The sequence below is a fragment of the Eumetopias jubatus genome, unplaced genomic scaffold, assembly GCF_037043125.1.
Source record: "Eumetopias jubatus isolate StellerSeaLion01/CBP00866 unplaced genomic scaffold, mEumJub1_p1.0 scaffold_15, whole genome shotgun sequence".
Taxonomy (NCBI): domain Eukaryota; kingdom Metazoa; phylum Chordata; class Mammalia; order Carnivora; family Otariidae; genus Eumetopias; species Eumetopias jubatus.
Window position 1 is genome coordinate 83,815,682 of NW_028274821.1, and position 17,257 is coordinate 83,832,938.

Consider the following 17,257-nt stretch of genomic DNA (forward strand, 5'->3'; position numbering starts at 1 on the left):
GCTCTGGCCATCTGTCATTATTCTACTGGCTAGTGATGGAGAGGGTAAGGGAGACGTGCTTACTGGGTCCACGTGTCTGTGCCCTGGGAAGGAAGGGATAGGTAAATACAGAGAAAGGAAAAGTCCACCATCTGGGAGCAACTCTCCATAGACTGTAGAAGTATGAGATTATGTGTAGCCTTGAGTTTTTAATTTCTAATCATGCTATTCACCCACTACTGGAATCCACCTCCATTTTTCTCCTGCTCACCCACCACTCCCAATCTCATTCAACCCTCTTCTCTCAAATATCAAAGCTCATTCCCTTAGAGTCGAGAACTTCAGAACTGCTATCTTTATCCCACTTGGCCTCGGTTAATTAGAAAGACCTTCCAGTTCCCAAACTGGAATATTTGTGGGTGTGAAGGACAACATAATATGCCAGGGCAAAAGACATACAGTGGAACATATGGTCACCTTACATATATAAGGGATCAATCTATTAGCTGCCCTCTAAGGCACTGCATATGACTGTGCAGATGTGCAATGCCCAAGGACGCCCAGCCAGACAGCTGGGGCTGAAATTTGCTAAGCCGCATGCCTAGGTCAGGGGTGGTGGCGGTGGGAGGAAGGAGATGCCTTTTCCTAATTCATCCAAGAGAACTGCAGAGCCTAGTGTTGGGGCTGGACCATCTATGGCCGCTAAAGCCAGAGTCTGCTAACAACCTAGAAATGGACAATTATAATATAGAATATATAATAATATAATATAAACTAGAAGCCTACTGGTGTTTTATACTTTATCTCATTTAACTCTTACCAAACTCTTCAAAGTGCATGTTATTACCCTCATTTTATGTACCTGGAGAAAAAGGAGGCTCAGAGAAGTGAGGTAAGGGGGAGAGGTAATAGCACTGGCCGCCTCCACAGCTATGTTCCCATGGCACCACACCGTCAGCCCCCTTGTCATCGGGCACCTCAGTGAGACCTCCACAGAGCCCTTGTCACTGAGCCCCAGCACCCCTCTGCCTGCCTGCCTTCCTCTACTGGGGTGTGGGCTCATCTGTTTGGCTCACCACTGCAGGATGACCAGCACCCAAAATGATTGGCACCTGGTAAGCACTCAGTAATACTGGTTGATGCTTATTCTCTCAAACAGCAGTCTCTAGGACAGAACATGGTACTTAAGTAAACATTTTAAGATTCCTCCCAGCAGGAGGGTGGAGCTGAGCTGGTTAGAAGCCTCCTACGGTTGAAAATGGTCTCAGGTGGCAGCATCCTGGGTCCCTCCCACTGAACACACCTAGGAGCCTCAAACTCCTTTTGCTACCGAGTCTTCCAAGGCACCAGGGGCTAGCCCACAAACCTCTCAATCCGCTCACCATTTCCTAAGTGTTCACTATGGGCTGAGAACCGCACAGAAGGGACAAAATTGCCTCCTTACAAGTTTATTCTGCCCTCCAAACCCCAACACTCACATTAATCGACTGCTCTGTTTACAGGGTAAAAAGCTATCAGCCAAGAGCCTTGAGAATAACACAAATCACTAGTGTTTCACAAAGCACAATCCCCACTTTTCAGATGAGAACATTAAGACTCATGGTCAACTGGCCAGGGCTCCTTTGCTGCCTCGTTTTTCAGTCCAGTAGATTAAACACCTAGCAGTGTGCTGGCAGGAAGTTACAGCCTCTACAACCACCCTTTTCACTCCTCTCACCCGTCAGAGCTCACACAGATCCTTTTGGATTTGACAACTTAGCTGGAGACAAAGTATCACCATTCCTGCCCCAGGAATGAGAAACAGGTTCAGAGAGGTGAAGCCGCTTACCCCAGGTTATGCCGCTACTATTTGGCTACTTTTTCTGTTAAAACTGGTAAGATAACTGTGACCACTGTCCTTACCCCCCCATGCACACAGTGCTAGGCACACAGGATTGATAAACAGTAGCTATGATTATTACTCTTACAATCCACAGATCAGCCCCCGCAAGTCTGAAAGCTGTAGTGCTAACTGCCTAAAGACGAAAACCTGCTGGCCCCTTCTCGGCAGCCAAGGGGCTGTCACCTCAAAAGCCAAGACACCAGAAACGGAACTGGAGAAGGGGCCGCAAGGAACTCCGTAACTCAGCAAAGGACTCCAGGCCTGGACGGTCACTGCACCCCAGAGTTGCCTATTCTGCCTCATCTGACCTTCTAAATGGCCCCAGACAGAAGGGGGCAGGGGGCTTGGCCACTGCAGAGAAGCCTCAGAGGCTGAAAGGCCCAGCAAGAGGGATGTTGATTCTGGACCAGAATCAGGCGTTGTTTCTGTATTCCCAGTGAGGCCCCAGCAGCACAGACCAGCCCTTGTGGGCTCTCCATGGCCTGGGCTGGAACAGGCTTTTGATTTCTTCCCACTCCTGGCTGGAGGGCTTGCCGGTTAAGCTGTGTGGAGTGTTTACTTTTTCAACAATGGCAGCAGGCTGAAGAAGAGGAAAAAACCTGGCCCTTTTTTCTGACTTAGCAGGCCAGGGTCCCCTTAGTAACCAAAATGCCCAAGCACCAGGCTCCAGGCAGGAGCTGGGTCGGCAGAGCTTCCTCTTATGGGACAATGCTGCCCTCCCGGCAGCAAGGCCTCTTCCAAAGGGGCTGGCGTAGACTCAAGGGCCTTCCTGAAGCTCAGTGTTCCCAAGGAGAGAATCGGAGGCCAGCTCGGCCGGATGGTGCCTTATCCCTGAAAGGCTCTAGGAAACAAGAGCAATGAAGAAAGGCTAACCGCTCTCCCCCACCTGCCCCCCACCAAACAAAAACCCAACCCCACAAAAACCTTCAAAACTGGCGGGGGGGGGGTGGCAGTGAGAAGTGCTGGTGGAGGAGGAAGCTGGCCCATGACTGGCTGCCAGCTCATTTAATCCCAACCACGGAAAGAGGAAGATAGGACCATCTCCATGGGAGGGATGAGAAAATGAGGCTTGGAGAGGTCAAAGAAAATGCCCCAAATCACACCACTAGTGAGCAGCAGAGCTGACTTCTGAACCCACTCTGACTCAAAAGCCTAACTATTTCTGAAGACATCCCAAATCCAACTGCTCGGACCTCAGAACAAGTACCCGTAGGGCATGAAGCTATAGGAACACTCCGGGGCCAGCTTTCACTGACACAAAATAACACTCGCCTTTTATATCATAAAAATCACATACGCCTGTTAAAAATAAAAAAGGGGGGGCGTCTGGGTGGCTCAGTTGTTGAGTGTCTGCCTTTGGCTCAGGTCATGGTCCCAGGGTTCTGGGATCGAGCCCTGCATCGGGCTCCCTGCTCGGTGGGGGGCGGGGGGGGGAGGGGCTGCTTCTCCCTCTCCTACTCCCCCTGCTTGTGATCCCTCTCTCACTGTCTCTGTCAAATAAATAAAATCTAAAAAAAAAAAAGAAAAAGAAAAAAAGGGATGGACAAAAAAGTTCAAAGAAGGAAATTATAGTTACCCTCATCCGTTTGGAGATAATGTTTTGATGTCTCCTTCCATAACCCTTCACCCCGATCCCTACTTTAAAAAATATAGTTAAAACAATTCTTAATATTTCTTTCTGATTTTCTCATTATTACAACATACAAATGCTCCATTTCATTAAAAACTTTATAAAGACCATTACTAATTGCCACAAAATGTTCCATTTCACGGAAACAAAACACAACCAACCCCCTCCTGTTGGCTGTTATTTCCAGTTTTTCAGAAATTTTTATATATAATATTGTCGCGAAACTTGTAGGCATAAAGCCTTGTGCTTTAGGATGGATTCCTAGAAGTGGAATTTACTTTCCACTTCTTAAAAAGTGTCCCTCTCAAATTCGACTTTGAGGGAGATATCTTTACTTCCAATTATTTTAAAGTCATTTTATCCACAGCTTGTGTTTCCTACTCTAAGTGAAGAAAAATCAGCAAAGACACGAGCAGATGTCAAAATAGTCCTCCAAAAACCCTACCCAATTAAAACACTTACTAGTACCGCAGCACACCGAGACAGCTCTCCGGTAGCTTGTCCCACCAACACATTCCCTCTCTTTTTAGTTACAACATATGCCAAAGCTCCTGCCAGCTGCAAACCCTCCCCCCACCAGACTCCACAGGCTTTTTCTCAGAATGAAAAAAAAAAAAATACTGACATGCACACCGACTTTCCAAATGGCATTTCTTGCACAGAGAAACACACAAAAATGGCATCTTCCCATAAATATTGTTAATCAGAAATGTCTTTCTCTTCATGCTTTGTCACAGACAGACTTAGCCTGACCCCAGCCTTTCAGGACAGGGAAGGAAACATGGTCATTTGGGAGGTGGTCAGTGCAGCTGAGAGGTTACGGGCTCTAATACAGGCTTCACCTAGGGATCACACCTCTACCTTGAGGGCTGCCTTAAGGCAATTCACTCACCTCCCCCTAAATCCTCCAGGTCTTCATCTATGAAATGGGGATCAAGACAGTACCCCCTCAGAGAGTTGCTGTGAGGGTTAGATAAGCAAGCGTATGTAAAGGTGTCAGCCTGATTCCCAGGACACCCTAACAGGCATTCAACAGTGGCTCTCTTGTCTGTCTGTCCCCTTTCCTTCGATAGTTCCTGAGAACTCGGCTGAGCCTGGCCAAAATCTCACTTCAGAGGGTCTCAGGTTTGCCTTTCCCTGTGCTCCCCTGAGGTCATTCCCACAACCAGAATAACACGCCAACCTAGAGTTATTTATAGAGGTATTCGATTCCTCCCCTAGTCTGTGGGCTTCTTGGGGGTAAAAAGACCTATCTCTGTACCGTCAGTTCCTATCCCAACACCTGGCCCACAGTAGGCAATTCCTGAATGAATGAGTGAATGAATGAATGAGAGGCAGCAGAGCTGAGAAGTGAAGAGCACAGGATCCGGAAGCCAGTCTGTGAGTTCTAACACTCACCAGCTGTGCAAACTTGGGCATTTCACTCCATCTCTGTGCCCCAGTGTTGTCCTCTATACACTGGGGATGACAACAGTCCCTCCTTCACAGGCTTGTGATGAGGATTAAATGGGTTAACATTTTAAAAGTAGTACAGTGGTGCCTGGCACATGAGAAGCTCAAGATAAGTGAGCTTTATTTTGTTAAATTAAAAAGAACAATCCTTTGAGGGTGGTGGGAATATTCTATATATTGTGGTGGTGGTGGTTTCATGAATGTATGAAACTATCACAATTCATTAAATTGTATGCTTTAAATGGATGGTTTGTACATAAACTGTATCCCAATGAAGTTGACAAACACATTAGTACTATGTCCAGAACATGGAATAAAATCATAATAGATGGTAAAAAAATTAACAACGCATGAATGGTGAATGGATGCTACATGAGAAGGTGATTTGTCCCTGGTACATTCGATTTGCAACTGAGTTTGGCTCCCTGCTTCTTTCCTTTCTTTTATCTGGCCCAGGATTTTTTTTTTTTAACTTTGCTTTTCTGTTCACGCCTTCCTAGGATAAATATAAAAATCCAATGCCCCTAGAGATGCCCCTGATACACTTCCCTACACAAAAGTGGAGTCTATTTGAGAATCACTCTACCTTTGGTATTTCCCCTGTAAAACAGGACTTTATTGAGCCTTACTTTCTAAAACTGGTCGTATGAAAACAATGGATTTCCTCCCCTAACATAGAAAATAGGGACACTAGTTCAAACCACACCAATACCACCCCTCATGGGAGTGATCCTGCCTGTCTAGGGAGGGGACTGGGCAGCTAGTGACAAAATGTAGGACTCAGAGCCAGCCTATAAGATGAAGAGCAAGGGTTTGCACTGGCAGTGTAATCTAGGGGATTCAAACAGCAGTCAGAAGCATGTGATGCTCCCCTGGCTGAGGAGGCTGGGAGCTAGATGGGGAGGAAAGCTGAAAGCTGGTCCTAGACCTTGAGGAGCAGAGGCCCAGCTCCACATTGACTTCCTCAGCTGAGCATTCGGCTCCCTATCTAGGATAGGGGTCAGTGAGGCAGCGTGCATGGAGTAAATGAGCCAGCATGCAGTACATCTTTTCTCTTGTCCTTTCAGAAGGACCATCATCAGGGCAGAGCTGGGGCATATTTGTCTCTCCCTCTCCAGTGCCCGGCACAGTGCCTGACATGGGGCAGATTCTTATTAACTGGAGAATGAATGGAATATTGTGGCTGGCTCCACTCTGCTGGGAGGGAGGCCTGGAAGCAGATGTCAATGTAAGCCCAAATGGACAACGGAAGCCCAAAGTAAGCAAAATAGAGTTTGCTCAAGGCAGTGTAATGGGAATAAGAATAATGATGGCAATGATAATAATCATGTGAAATTATCATGATTAATTAGTGTAGAATTAATTCACAGTTGACACAAAAAGTAAGATAGGAGTTAACACAGTGGTTAAAACTGTGAGCTCTGGAATGAGACAGCCAGATTCAAGCCTTGCTTCTGTGACTGTGTAACCTCCAGCAAGCTCTTTACTTCTGAGCCTCAGTTTTCTTATCTATAAAATGGGGATAATACTACCTACTGCACAGCTGTGTTGTGAGGGTTAATTGATAGAATGTGTGAAAAGAATTTAACACAGTACCTGATTGCAGTAAGTGAGCAATAAAGGGAAGTGAGTTTCTATCCTTGCAACTTGAAAGCTATGCCATTAAAATGGATTGCAGTTCCAAGACTTTAAGAATTTAAACTGATTTTCAGGCCAAAGGTAGAAGCTGTTATGACTCCACTGATGATTTCGTGCTATTAAAACTGAAACCACCACCAATCTAGTGTTCTTTTCCCAGCTATGTCTCAGGGATAGAAGTACATTCTCTGGAGCCAGACTGCCGAAGTCTGAATTCCCAACTCTGCCAGTTACAAATGTGCTGCCTTGTGCAAACCCTTTAACGCCCCCATGCCTGTTTCCTCATCCGTTCGATGACATTAAAATAGTACTGACCCCCGGGATAATGGTTATCTTTAGGTCAGAGGGTGAATGACTACAAGCGGACACAAGAGGGGCTTCTGGGGGACTGTTAATATTTTTGTTTCTTGATCTGGTGGTGGTCACGTGGATGACTAATCTTGCTGTGCACTTGAGATGAGTGCACTTTGCCCTAGAAATCTCATACTTCAACAGTAGGTATACAAACAGTAAAGACATGGACTTCACTGGATTGTTATGGTGATTAAATGAGTTAAAATATGTATAAGTACTTAGGACAACGTTTGCTATATAATAAACACTGGGTATTTATTACTGTTATTATGAAAAACAATGTAAGAGTAATTATTTTGATAAAAAGGATTCACTCAGGAATGTATTTCACTGTTAGAAAATCTACCTGCATGGGGTACATGTTATTTCTTCAATCTGTCCTGTTGCCTCTCCAGTAAAGATCAAAACAGCAACATTATCTGGGTACCTTCTGAGAGACGCTTGTAGTCCTGTGTCAGCTAGGTTTGGGGGAGCAGCAGGACCAAGTAGAAGAAACGTGAGTCAGATGGACTGGGCTTTGGGTTTCATCTTCTTTCATTCTTACTCATAGGACCCAGGGCAAGTTATTTAAATCTAGTTGAACCTCAGTTTCCTCGTCTATATAATGGGGCCATCGCCACTTACTACACAGTGTTGTGAAAAGATTACGTAATGAAAAAAAAATAGAAATATTTACTTGGCACCTACGTGGCCATGTTCCCTCCCATCTGCCCAGGGCACTGGCCTTGACCACAGGCAGGCCTTCTCCCTGTTGGAGTGACCCCTGAGGCCTGAAAGCCTAGTCTCCTCTCCCGTGGCTGAGGCAGCACCTTTGAGACCAGCAACTAGACGATCAAGGAAAGGGGACAGGTCCAGACCGACTTCCAGCAAGGACACCTTGTTTCAAGAGGACATAGCATGTTCCCAAATCAGAGCATTATCACACCCACAAAATGCTTTGCTTTGGCTCAAAGTAAATCTAGTCTCTGTCTCTCTGTGAGAGAGGCAAACTGACATGGCTCCTGACATTAGGTCTCCCTTAAGTCTGACTTCTCAGCAGCTGCTTTAATTTTGAAAGATGGAGAATATGGCTCTTATATCTTCATAGTATGTTAATCCAAATTTTATGCTAAACGACTGCTGCTGGGTTCATGCAGTCCCCTCTTAGGCTAATTCTACTCCTGACAAGCCAAACCACCGCAAGGGCCAGGGACGGGGGTACATGATCTGCATCCATCATCTTACAGACTCTTACAGCAACAACGTGATAGCTACTAGCCCGTGTGTTCCTCCCACACCCAACCCTTTACGAGTACCATATAATGTAATCCCCAAGACACTCCTGTGGAGAGAAGGAAATTGAAGATCAGGGAGGTAAAATAGCTTGTCCGAAGTCCTCTGGCTTAGAAACGGTGGAGCTACACACTGAAGCCAGTTGAACACCAAGACCCAATTACCCAATGCATCTTATTAATTGTTCTGACACATTGTTTCAATCAACAAACATACTGAGCAACTGTAATTTAACAGATGTTTGTTAAACACATACCAAAAGAATCAAGCCCTTCAGTAGCTTGATGGCTGGCCCAGACCCCATTAAAATTCCCAGGGGAGAGGGTTTTCTACAGAATATCACACCCATTTGATGGATGAAGAAACTGAGGCTAAAGAGATTAAATAGTCTGCCTGTATTCTTACAAGCGGTGTCTGTCAGAGAAAGGATTTGAGTCTGGGTTCCACGTGCCAATGTTCTTTCCACTATACGGCACATATAAAATGTGCTCAAATGCATGCGCATATATATGAGCACATAACAAAGAACAGCATGGGAGCCGGTGGCCTCCTAGGAAGAAAGGAAAGAGAAATAAGAGGAAAAGTGGAAAGGACAAGAAGAGGAAAGGAAAATCTTCAGGTATTCTAAACTATTCCCTCCTGAAATCTTGGATACACGCAAAGGGAAGAGTGACATTTTCTTTCCCTTCCTCAGGCCCCAAAGGTCACCAAGCTGCCAAGCAGCTGATAAACGCAGTGGTTTTTCTTTGGAGCCAGGAGTCACTGATTTGCTCCTTCCTGCTCCGCAAAATTAAAACTCTAAGCCCGACAGTTCAGAGGACCCCTGAAAACACCGCTGGAATTTCCCAGTGTGCTTTAAACAGAAACAGAAGCTTGACAAGGGAGGGAAGTGGTGCAAGCCCCTCACAGGTCAGGCCAAATCCACTCCTCACAAGGTAATAAGCACTGACTCTCATTAACAAGTCCAGGGATTTTCAACCCAGGTCAGCATGGAGTTATTTCTCCAATGGGCTATTTTTCCTTTCCTGACCGTCCATCTACTGGACATTCCTTCATTCATTCACCCATTCAGTCAGTCATGTGTCAGCCGGTCACATTCACGCCAACTTTATGCTAGGTTTTAACGACAGCCAGCCAGATAATGAAACGTGATCTCTGAACTGAAGAAGGCCTTGTTCGGCCTCCTTACAGGGAGGGCATGGATAGGGAGCAGTGGGGTAAACTCTAACCAACTGGCCTGAGAAAAGGCACAGGAATGTACGGTGGAAGAGAACATCTCCATTCACATGGAACTTGATCGATTCCCTTCACTGGATGATCCAGGGCTCAAGGTCAGGAAGTCCCAAGGCTGGTGTCCTGGTTCTTTCACTCACTAGGCCAGGTAGCTACAGGCAAGGCACTTTACCTTCTCCGGCGTCAGTTGCCTTCTCTGTGAGAAGTGAGACCTTCAGGACTGTCAAGAAGATGAAAGCTTAAGTAGGGCCTGTGTTTCCTGGAGGGCCAGCTACACTGCCAACTATATGGCCTCCTCGAGAGCCCCATTCTGCCAGCTCTCCTGGCACCTCACTACCCAAGTCCGCCCTTGTGCTGGTGGTGTTTTGCCTCAAACTGAGGCATGCTCCCCATGCTGGAGACTCTGCTTCCTCATGTGTGACAAACAAGATGAGGAAGGTCTGTGGTAAAGCACAAAGGAGAGACAAAGCACTGGAGCACTTGGTGAGATATGAAGATGGCCCAGACCTAGGTCACCACGATTACCTCCATCCCACAAGGCCATGTTCTTCTATAAAACCTTCCTGATTACTCCTGCCCCATGGCGAGTTGCCTTCTCGAAGTCCTAGGCGCCAAGCACAGTGGACCATATATGACTGGGCCCACAAAAAAAAAAAAAAAAAAAAAAGAAACTTGTTTAGTTATGTTTCCAACTGTTTCATGTATCTCTGTCACTTTTCCTTTAAAATAACCATTTTAACCTTACTATCTTCACAGATGTTGTAATAACACTACTGTCATCTATAAAGTACTGCAGGGTTTTTAAATACTAATATTTTAAAATACATTATTTCGTCTGATCCTCAAAGCACCCTCACAGAACAGGCATTATTAATCCCATTTTACAGAAGAGAAGACTGAAGTGCTTGCACCAGGTCCCCGTGTAATAACAGAGCTAGGACCTGAGCTTGGGACTGCCCGACCCCGAAGCCTGGTGGTCTCCCTCTCCTGTCTGTGCGGCCCCTCTACTTTCCCAGCTTAGCGAATATTAAGGACAGCGACTAGGTCACAGATTTATTTTGTAACCTCTGGATAGATGTATCAATGGCTAGACACAGAACAGCAAACAGACCCTAAACCTGGACCAGTACCACATTTTTCTTCTGAATACACTAAAACACTTCACACAATGAAACAACTCAGTCTGCATTCTGGTCCTGTAATTATTAGCTATGTGACTCTGGACAAGTTACTTAACCTCCCTGTGCCCAACTTTCATCATCTGTAAAACAGGGCCACCACGACTGGAGCGCAGGCTTGTTGTGAAAATTAAATAATGTGTGTAATGTGGCTGGCAGGATTTCAGAAACAGTATCCATCCAATTTGAAATGGTGAAACTTGAATTTAAGAGTTTCACTGGCAGTAGAAGGGGATGTCGATTCCCTAGTCCCAAAATGGTTTGGGGTCACCCTCCATAAAATAGGGCCTCATTTTTCCCACACAACTGCCAACTTGCCATCATTCATTCATCACTAGGCACAGAAAACCCGGACTCCCATCTCCACCTGCCTTTTATTTGAAATGTCAATTTTTAAAGAGTGGAGAGGTTGGAAACCCAATTTAACAAGCACGCTGAAACATTGTTTATTGCCCCCATAAACATGGCTTAGTGAGAATTACGGACTTAATCAGAGTGAACTTATCTCCCGGTGAAAAGGAACACTTTAAATTTCAGAAATGGCACCTTCACTGTGAAAATCTCTTAACTTTTCAAACAAACTACAGGGGGTCTTAAACATATGGGCAGTAAAGGGGCAGCCATTACTGTGATTTGTCTTGCCCAAGAGCCAAGGAGCCCTAAAGGTCCATAACAACTTTAAGATCTAGGAAAAGTGTTTGGAAAATCATATTCAGGAGACATGACTCTAAAAACACCCAAAAGGCCTGCCAAGTGGGAAGTAATATCTGTCCAGTGGCTTGGGGCGGCCCAAGAGAATGGGCCCTGGCGTCATCAGGACGGGCTATTTAATAAAGCAGCCACACCAAGAAAGCACACCTTTCCTCCTACATGTAAGATGAAGCATTTAGCAATATGCAATATTTTGGTGACCTGCTTTTCAGAAAAGAGGTGTTACATAAATCACAAAGGCTGCTAAATGGTTTGTGTGTGTGTGTTTTTTTTAAACTATTCCAGAGGATGAGGTTCTGCGAACCCCAACTTCCCAACATGAAGCTTCATTAGGGCTGCTCTGATCATTCCAGGAAAGGTTTTCATAAAGACGCCCCATTTTGCAGAGAATGTATCAGCCTGGCTGCCAGAGGCAGGAAAGGCAACAGATATAAAATTTTATTATTTCAATGCCCCAGTAGCAGCCAGGAGGACTTAATGAAATCGCCAAGATTTACAATCTGAAATAGCTATTGCACAGACAGATATGGTTAAAGGAGCTGCGCCCTCTGACCTTTCAACCCTTTGATCCTCACACAGCAGGTGGCCTGGAGCCCCCTCCTGGGCATCTTCCCTCTCTTCCGACACTGCCGAACCTTGATGTGCAATAAGCCTGACCCTACACAGGTGACTCTCACGGTGCTTATCACCAGCAGCTGCTGCTAATGGAATGGCCCAAATCACTTGGCCTCGAGATTCTAACTCCGAGATGGGGGAAGAGGCGTCTGCTGTGTACTGTCCAAATGGTGCCGAAATGATGCTCAATAATTCAGCCCCCAAGTCCAGTTGTTTGGCAATGCTTAACGATGTCATTACAAGAAAGCGGTCCTAGAAATGGAACCCTGTCTCCTCTGATTTATACTTTGAGTTGGGGAGAGAAAAAAAAAATCACCTTTTAAAAATAAATCACAAATCTCAGGAAAAAAAAAAATCAACCCCGAAGTCCCAAATGCATCTCTCAGAACTTCCCTAAAACCATGTGCAGCAAATTTATACCAATGAAAATCAAAACAATTTTTGGAAACCTAAAATTGACTGTTTTCAGTTCCATGAAATTTCATTTAAAAAGCCCCATATGCCAAAATGTCCAAATTCTCTTATTTTTAAAAATTGGGATGACTTCCAAACTCATAGCTATCTTTTTCTTCCTTTTTTTTTTTCTTTTAAAGCTAGGGATGGGTAATGTGCATATGTACTTATCAAGCTTCATAATTTAACCCGTTCGGTCAGTACAAAATATATGCAATGAAATGCTGAAGAGGCAGGATATAAATTTATTACCAGTAAATCATTCAAAACAATTGATGCCAAGGTTTAACATATATTATATTTGGTTAAAGACATGTCCAGAACCCTAGGCAGCCCCAGCCTGCAGATCTTAGATTTTTGTCAGATATTTGGGTTTATGGAGGGAAGGATTTTAGGCAGGACACATAAACCACTCTCTGGGATACTGATAACTTCCAAACACAAAAGCAAACTTTAGTGCCACTGTTGGTCAAACTTAGGAAAAGCCCTGAGCCAGTGCCTTTATTTCTAACAAACATAATATGGTGGCCCCACTCTACCTGCAAAGGCCAAAGCTCAGGTCATTAATGTCTGAATCCAAAGGCAAATAAAAAACTTACTTCTCTTGTAGCCTACATGGCATAGACCTTAAATACTCAACTTTAAATTCATTTTGAAATCAGCTGAGAATCAAACAATATGTAAAGAGAGGTTTACAGACTCCAATTTTAGTCACACTTTTCTCTATGGGTGTTTAAGTTTAGTACAGAAAGCAGTTTATGGAGAAATCAGTTTAGCAGGGGAAAAAAAAGGTACGTTACTACATTAGAGTTTGACCACTTCGTACAAAATTATTACTAAGCTACCTTCTTCAGAGACGCCCAGTGGAAATACTTTATTAACAATAATCTCTATCACTGAGTGAGGGTCAACTAATGTGCGTGGAATTTTAATCACATTATTTCTAACGGTCATCGTTTTAAGGCAGGTGCCCCATTTCACAGATGGTAAGGCACACGTGCGCAGGACTAGCCCACATCTCACGCAGACAAATGGTGGGGCTGGGATTCAAACTTCGGCTCACTGCCTGCCCTAAAAGCCCATGGTCCATCCATATCTTCCCCCAAGAAGCAGAACAATAACATGCAGTAATCTGTGCAGAAAATACCAGATTTCAGCCTGCTTACACTTTGCTGTGGCCCATTTAAAGGCCTTCCGAATCAATTATTTTAGGTCATTAAGAGGAAGTTTAATTTGGTTGACAAACACCCCTACTGTGGTGACCTCACCTATCAACAACAAATGTCTGATGGTCACAAACCTGGACCATGAGTCTGCGGAGCATGGTGTTAAACAAAACCACATGTGCCCGGATTCCAAGTAGGATCTGCCTAGGCCAAGGGTACGGCTCTTCAATCATCACAACTGCTGGTCTCTGAGCTCCCACAACGGTCCCGCCCTTAATCACTTAGAAGGACTTTATGAAAAGAAGTCACCAGTCCCATGTGGTTGTGCTCGGTTAAGAGTGCCTTTGAGTTAATGTCAATTTAGAAAAAGTCACTCACTAAAAAATACAAAAGGAGGCTGAGAAAGAGGGGAAAGTCAATCTTAGGTAGATGCCTTTTAACTATATAATATTGACATACGTATAGTCGCTTCCATTTATTTGGCACCTACCATGTGTCAGGTACCAGGTCCCTCATTTACTCCTCATTAAAAACTCCTATGAAGTGGGGAATCTACCCATTTAAAAGCAAGGTGTCTGAGGCTCAAAGAGAACCATCACCTCCTCTCTGCAAAATCCATACTCCCCTCACAGAGTGACAATTAGAAATGATATGGCTCAAGGGCCATGTATACTGGTAGACCCTCATTCAATGGTTGATATCATTATTTCCAATAGGCATCTCTCTCTTTTTAAAAAATGGATTTATTTATTTATTTTAGAGAGGGAGTGAGAGCAGGGGGCAGGGAGGGGCAGAGGAAGAGAGAGAGAGAGAGAGAGAATCCTCAAGCAGACTCCTTGCTGAGTGCGGAGCTCGATCCCAGGCCCCATGAAACCATGAAACCAAAATCAGGAGTCAGACGCTTAATCGACTGAGCTACCCAGGTGCCCCTTGAATAGGCATCTCTTAAGAAGACAACACAGTAATTCTTTGTACAGAGTAGTCTATGTGATGCAGTAATAATACCGCCCCCCCCCCCGAGAAAAAAAACTGACCTCTTGGTTCAACAAAGGAGCTTGTTTAAAGTCCCCTTGACTTTCACTAGATGTTAGGTAGGGCTAGAATTTGAATCCAGGGCCACCTAACTCTAGAGCCCAAGAGTCCCTTCCACTCTGCTACACAGCGTCCCCGCGTGCTGCTCCTTTTCTTAATCTGACAGGATTTTGATTAGTTCAAGCTTCTCTTAGTAACAGTTTATAAACTAAATTTTCTTTGAAGTCAGTTTTCACATTGCTAAGCAGAACTTACATATAATGACTGGCTAAGTGATGATAGGAAAATTGGCAAACAAGAGCATCAATGATGGTTTCACATTTTTTACTGGGATTCTCCCTCATAAATTACTCAGTTTTTCTAATCTATAACAGAGGCTTATCTCATCTCACAAGAGAACATTTCAGTCACAACAAATTAGACTGAAAATGTACTGACTGCAAGAGATACTTAAATCAGCCAGAAGTACTTGTTCCCTTTGATTACATAAATTACTACTAGAGCTTTAAATTGTTTTATATTAACTAATTCCAACATTAGGATAAGTGACATTTAAGAATCACACTCATTTTAAAAGTAGATGCCACGGGAAGAGGAGAGCGCTTCCAGGGGAAACCCAACAGGCAAAATGCAGGAGCTCCTTCAGGCCCTAAGTTGAACAGAGCTGCCGAACTGTCACTCTGAATGCTGTGCATGTGACAGAGACTCACATGTGATGTTCTGCATGATAACAAATAGTATGCTGAGGAAATTCCCACAAAACCAAGTTACTGTCCAACTACTTTTTTCTTTATATGATAAAGCAAGTGCCAGTGATCTAAACTTCACGCCTCACTGCAAAGAATAATGCTTGATACAGTGTTTTTAAAAAGCTCTTCACATCCACTGTTATCAACTAAAATCTCACAACTCCTTGAGATAGGTAATATAAACTTAATTTTACTGTGGAGAGAATGAAGTCGTGGAGAGGCTAAGTAACCCGGCCCCAGATACAAGTGTACTCAGATCTCTTCTCTGGAGGCATGTGAGGCTGCCAGACGCGTCTCTCCCATCCCCTCACCACAATCCCCAGTGTATGGCATGGGGCCGCCCTGAGAAGGAAAAGCTCACGCAAAGCTGGGGCCTCTGCCCAGCACAGGGACAGGGCTAGGCATGATCCACACACCCTGAGGAGAGGTTGCACAGAGCAGAGGCTCTGGGTCCTCACAAACCCACCATAGCGGAGGGACTGGATAGAAATTACTTTCCCTGAGCCTCAGCTTCCCCATTGGCAAATATGGATACCCCCTGCCTGGCAGGGAGATCTGGAGGAATGCTCGAAAGTGAAAATGGGTAAAGTACTTGGCACAGTGTCTTGTGCTGAGCAAGGATTCAGAAGATGTCCCAACCCTCTCCCCTTCTTGCCAAAGATCTCCCCGTGAGCCTGTGACTAAAACTACCAGGTGGAGTTTTTCCTGCAAGTATCACCTTCTTATAAAGCAAGAATAGGATTATTTAGCACTAACAAATCTCACATGGAATTTCTCAATTCCTGTGAGGATACATATATAAGCCACCAGTTACATCTGAATATAATCATGGCTCAGACTTTTCCATCAATCTCAGCATCAACAAGTGTGAACTACATCTTATTACTGTCTACCTATGGAGGCCTGCGAAGAAGCAAAATGGCACAATGGTAAACAGGAAACACTCTTCTCCACTATGAAACGGTGTAAAAATAAATTTATGTATATAAAAAAAAGGCGAACAAAGGATTAAAGACTTTCTACGCTGAGGGAAAAATGAAAAGAAAAAAACGAGTTAAAACTGTGCCAACTCATTTGACAGAAATTCGGGTTCTTTGAGATGCATAGGAAAAAAAGAAAGGTTATTTTTCTTTTCTGTAAATAAGTAAATCCTGTGATTTTCGTGTGGAAGCCCGCCAGTTACACCAGGCGCCACTGCAGACACAAATGTTGCCTCTGGCTCCCACAGACCAAAAAGAGCTCTAACTTGGTCCCTGGATGTGGTGGCCCAGTGCTGTGCCAAGCACCTGGTGCATCTGCAAAATTAGGCTCCTAGACGCTCCCGCCAAGCCTCCCCAGGTAAAGAACGGAGAGAAAGATAAAGGAATGCTGTGACCTTGGCCTCGTGCCCTCATGTACCTATCACATGCCTCCTGACATTGCAGTGCTGGGAGAGGTGGCTAGGGGCCTGCGAGTCTGGTTTCTGGGTCTCACTCCCCCTGTTCTTACCGCCTGAACTATCACTTAGTATACAATCTAAATTTATATCCTCAAACTGGGCTGTAGAAAGAATATCTAATTCATAAAAAGTACTTGGAAACGGAGGAAAACATAAAATCTAGTAAAAGTGGTGCTTAAACCCCCGAAGAAAGTCATCAGCACAAACACCTCTGCCACGGCGTAGTAGCAAGGGGCCATTCGGAAGCTTGGGTTTGGGATGCTAACACATCTGAATTTTATATATATGGTCGTGGTGTGTAATTTACTAAAGAATTACCTTGATCTTTATAAATATCAATTTACTTTATTAACACGGTTAAGCAGTTTCCAAGCATTTTATATGGAAGGACTGTGTTTCTAATGGCCCAGAAGGAGAAGGCCTGACCATGTCCCTCCCCTATTTACACACTTCAATGGCTCTCCATTGCCCTATA

General features: G+C 44.5%; 1 protein-coding gene across 5 annotated transcripts in view; it reads right to left on the minus strand.

The window, feature by feature from the left end:
• DENND1A (DENN domain containing 1A) overlaps nt 1–17,257 on the minus strand; it is a 496,855-nt gene that overhangs the window by 177,015 nt on the left and 302,583 nt on the right. The gene's annotated exons all lie outside the window — the stretch shown is intronic.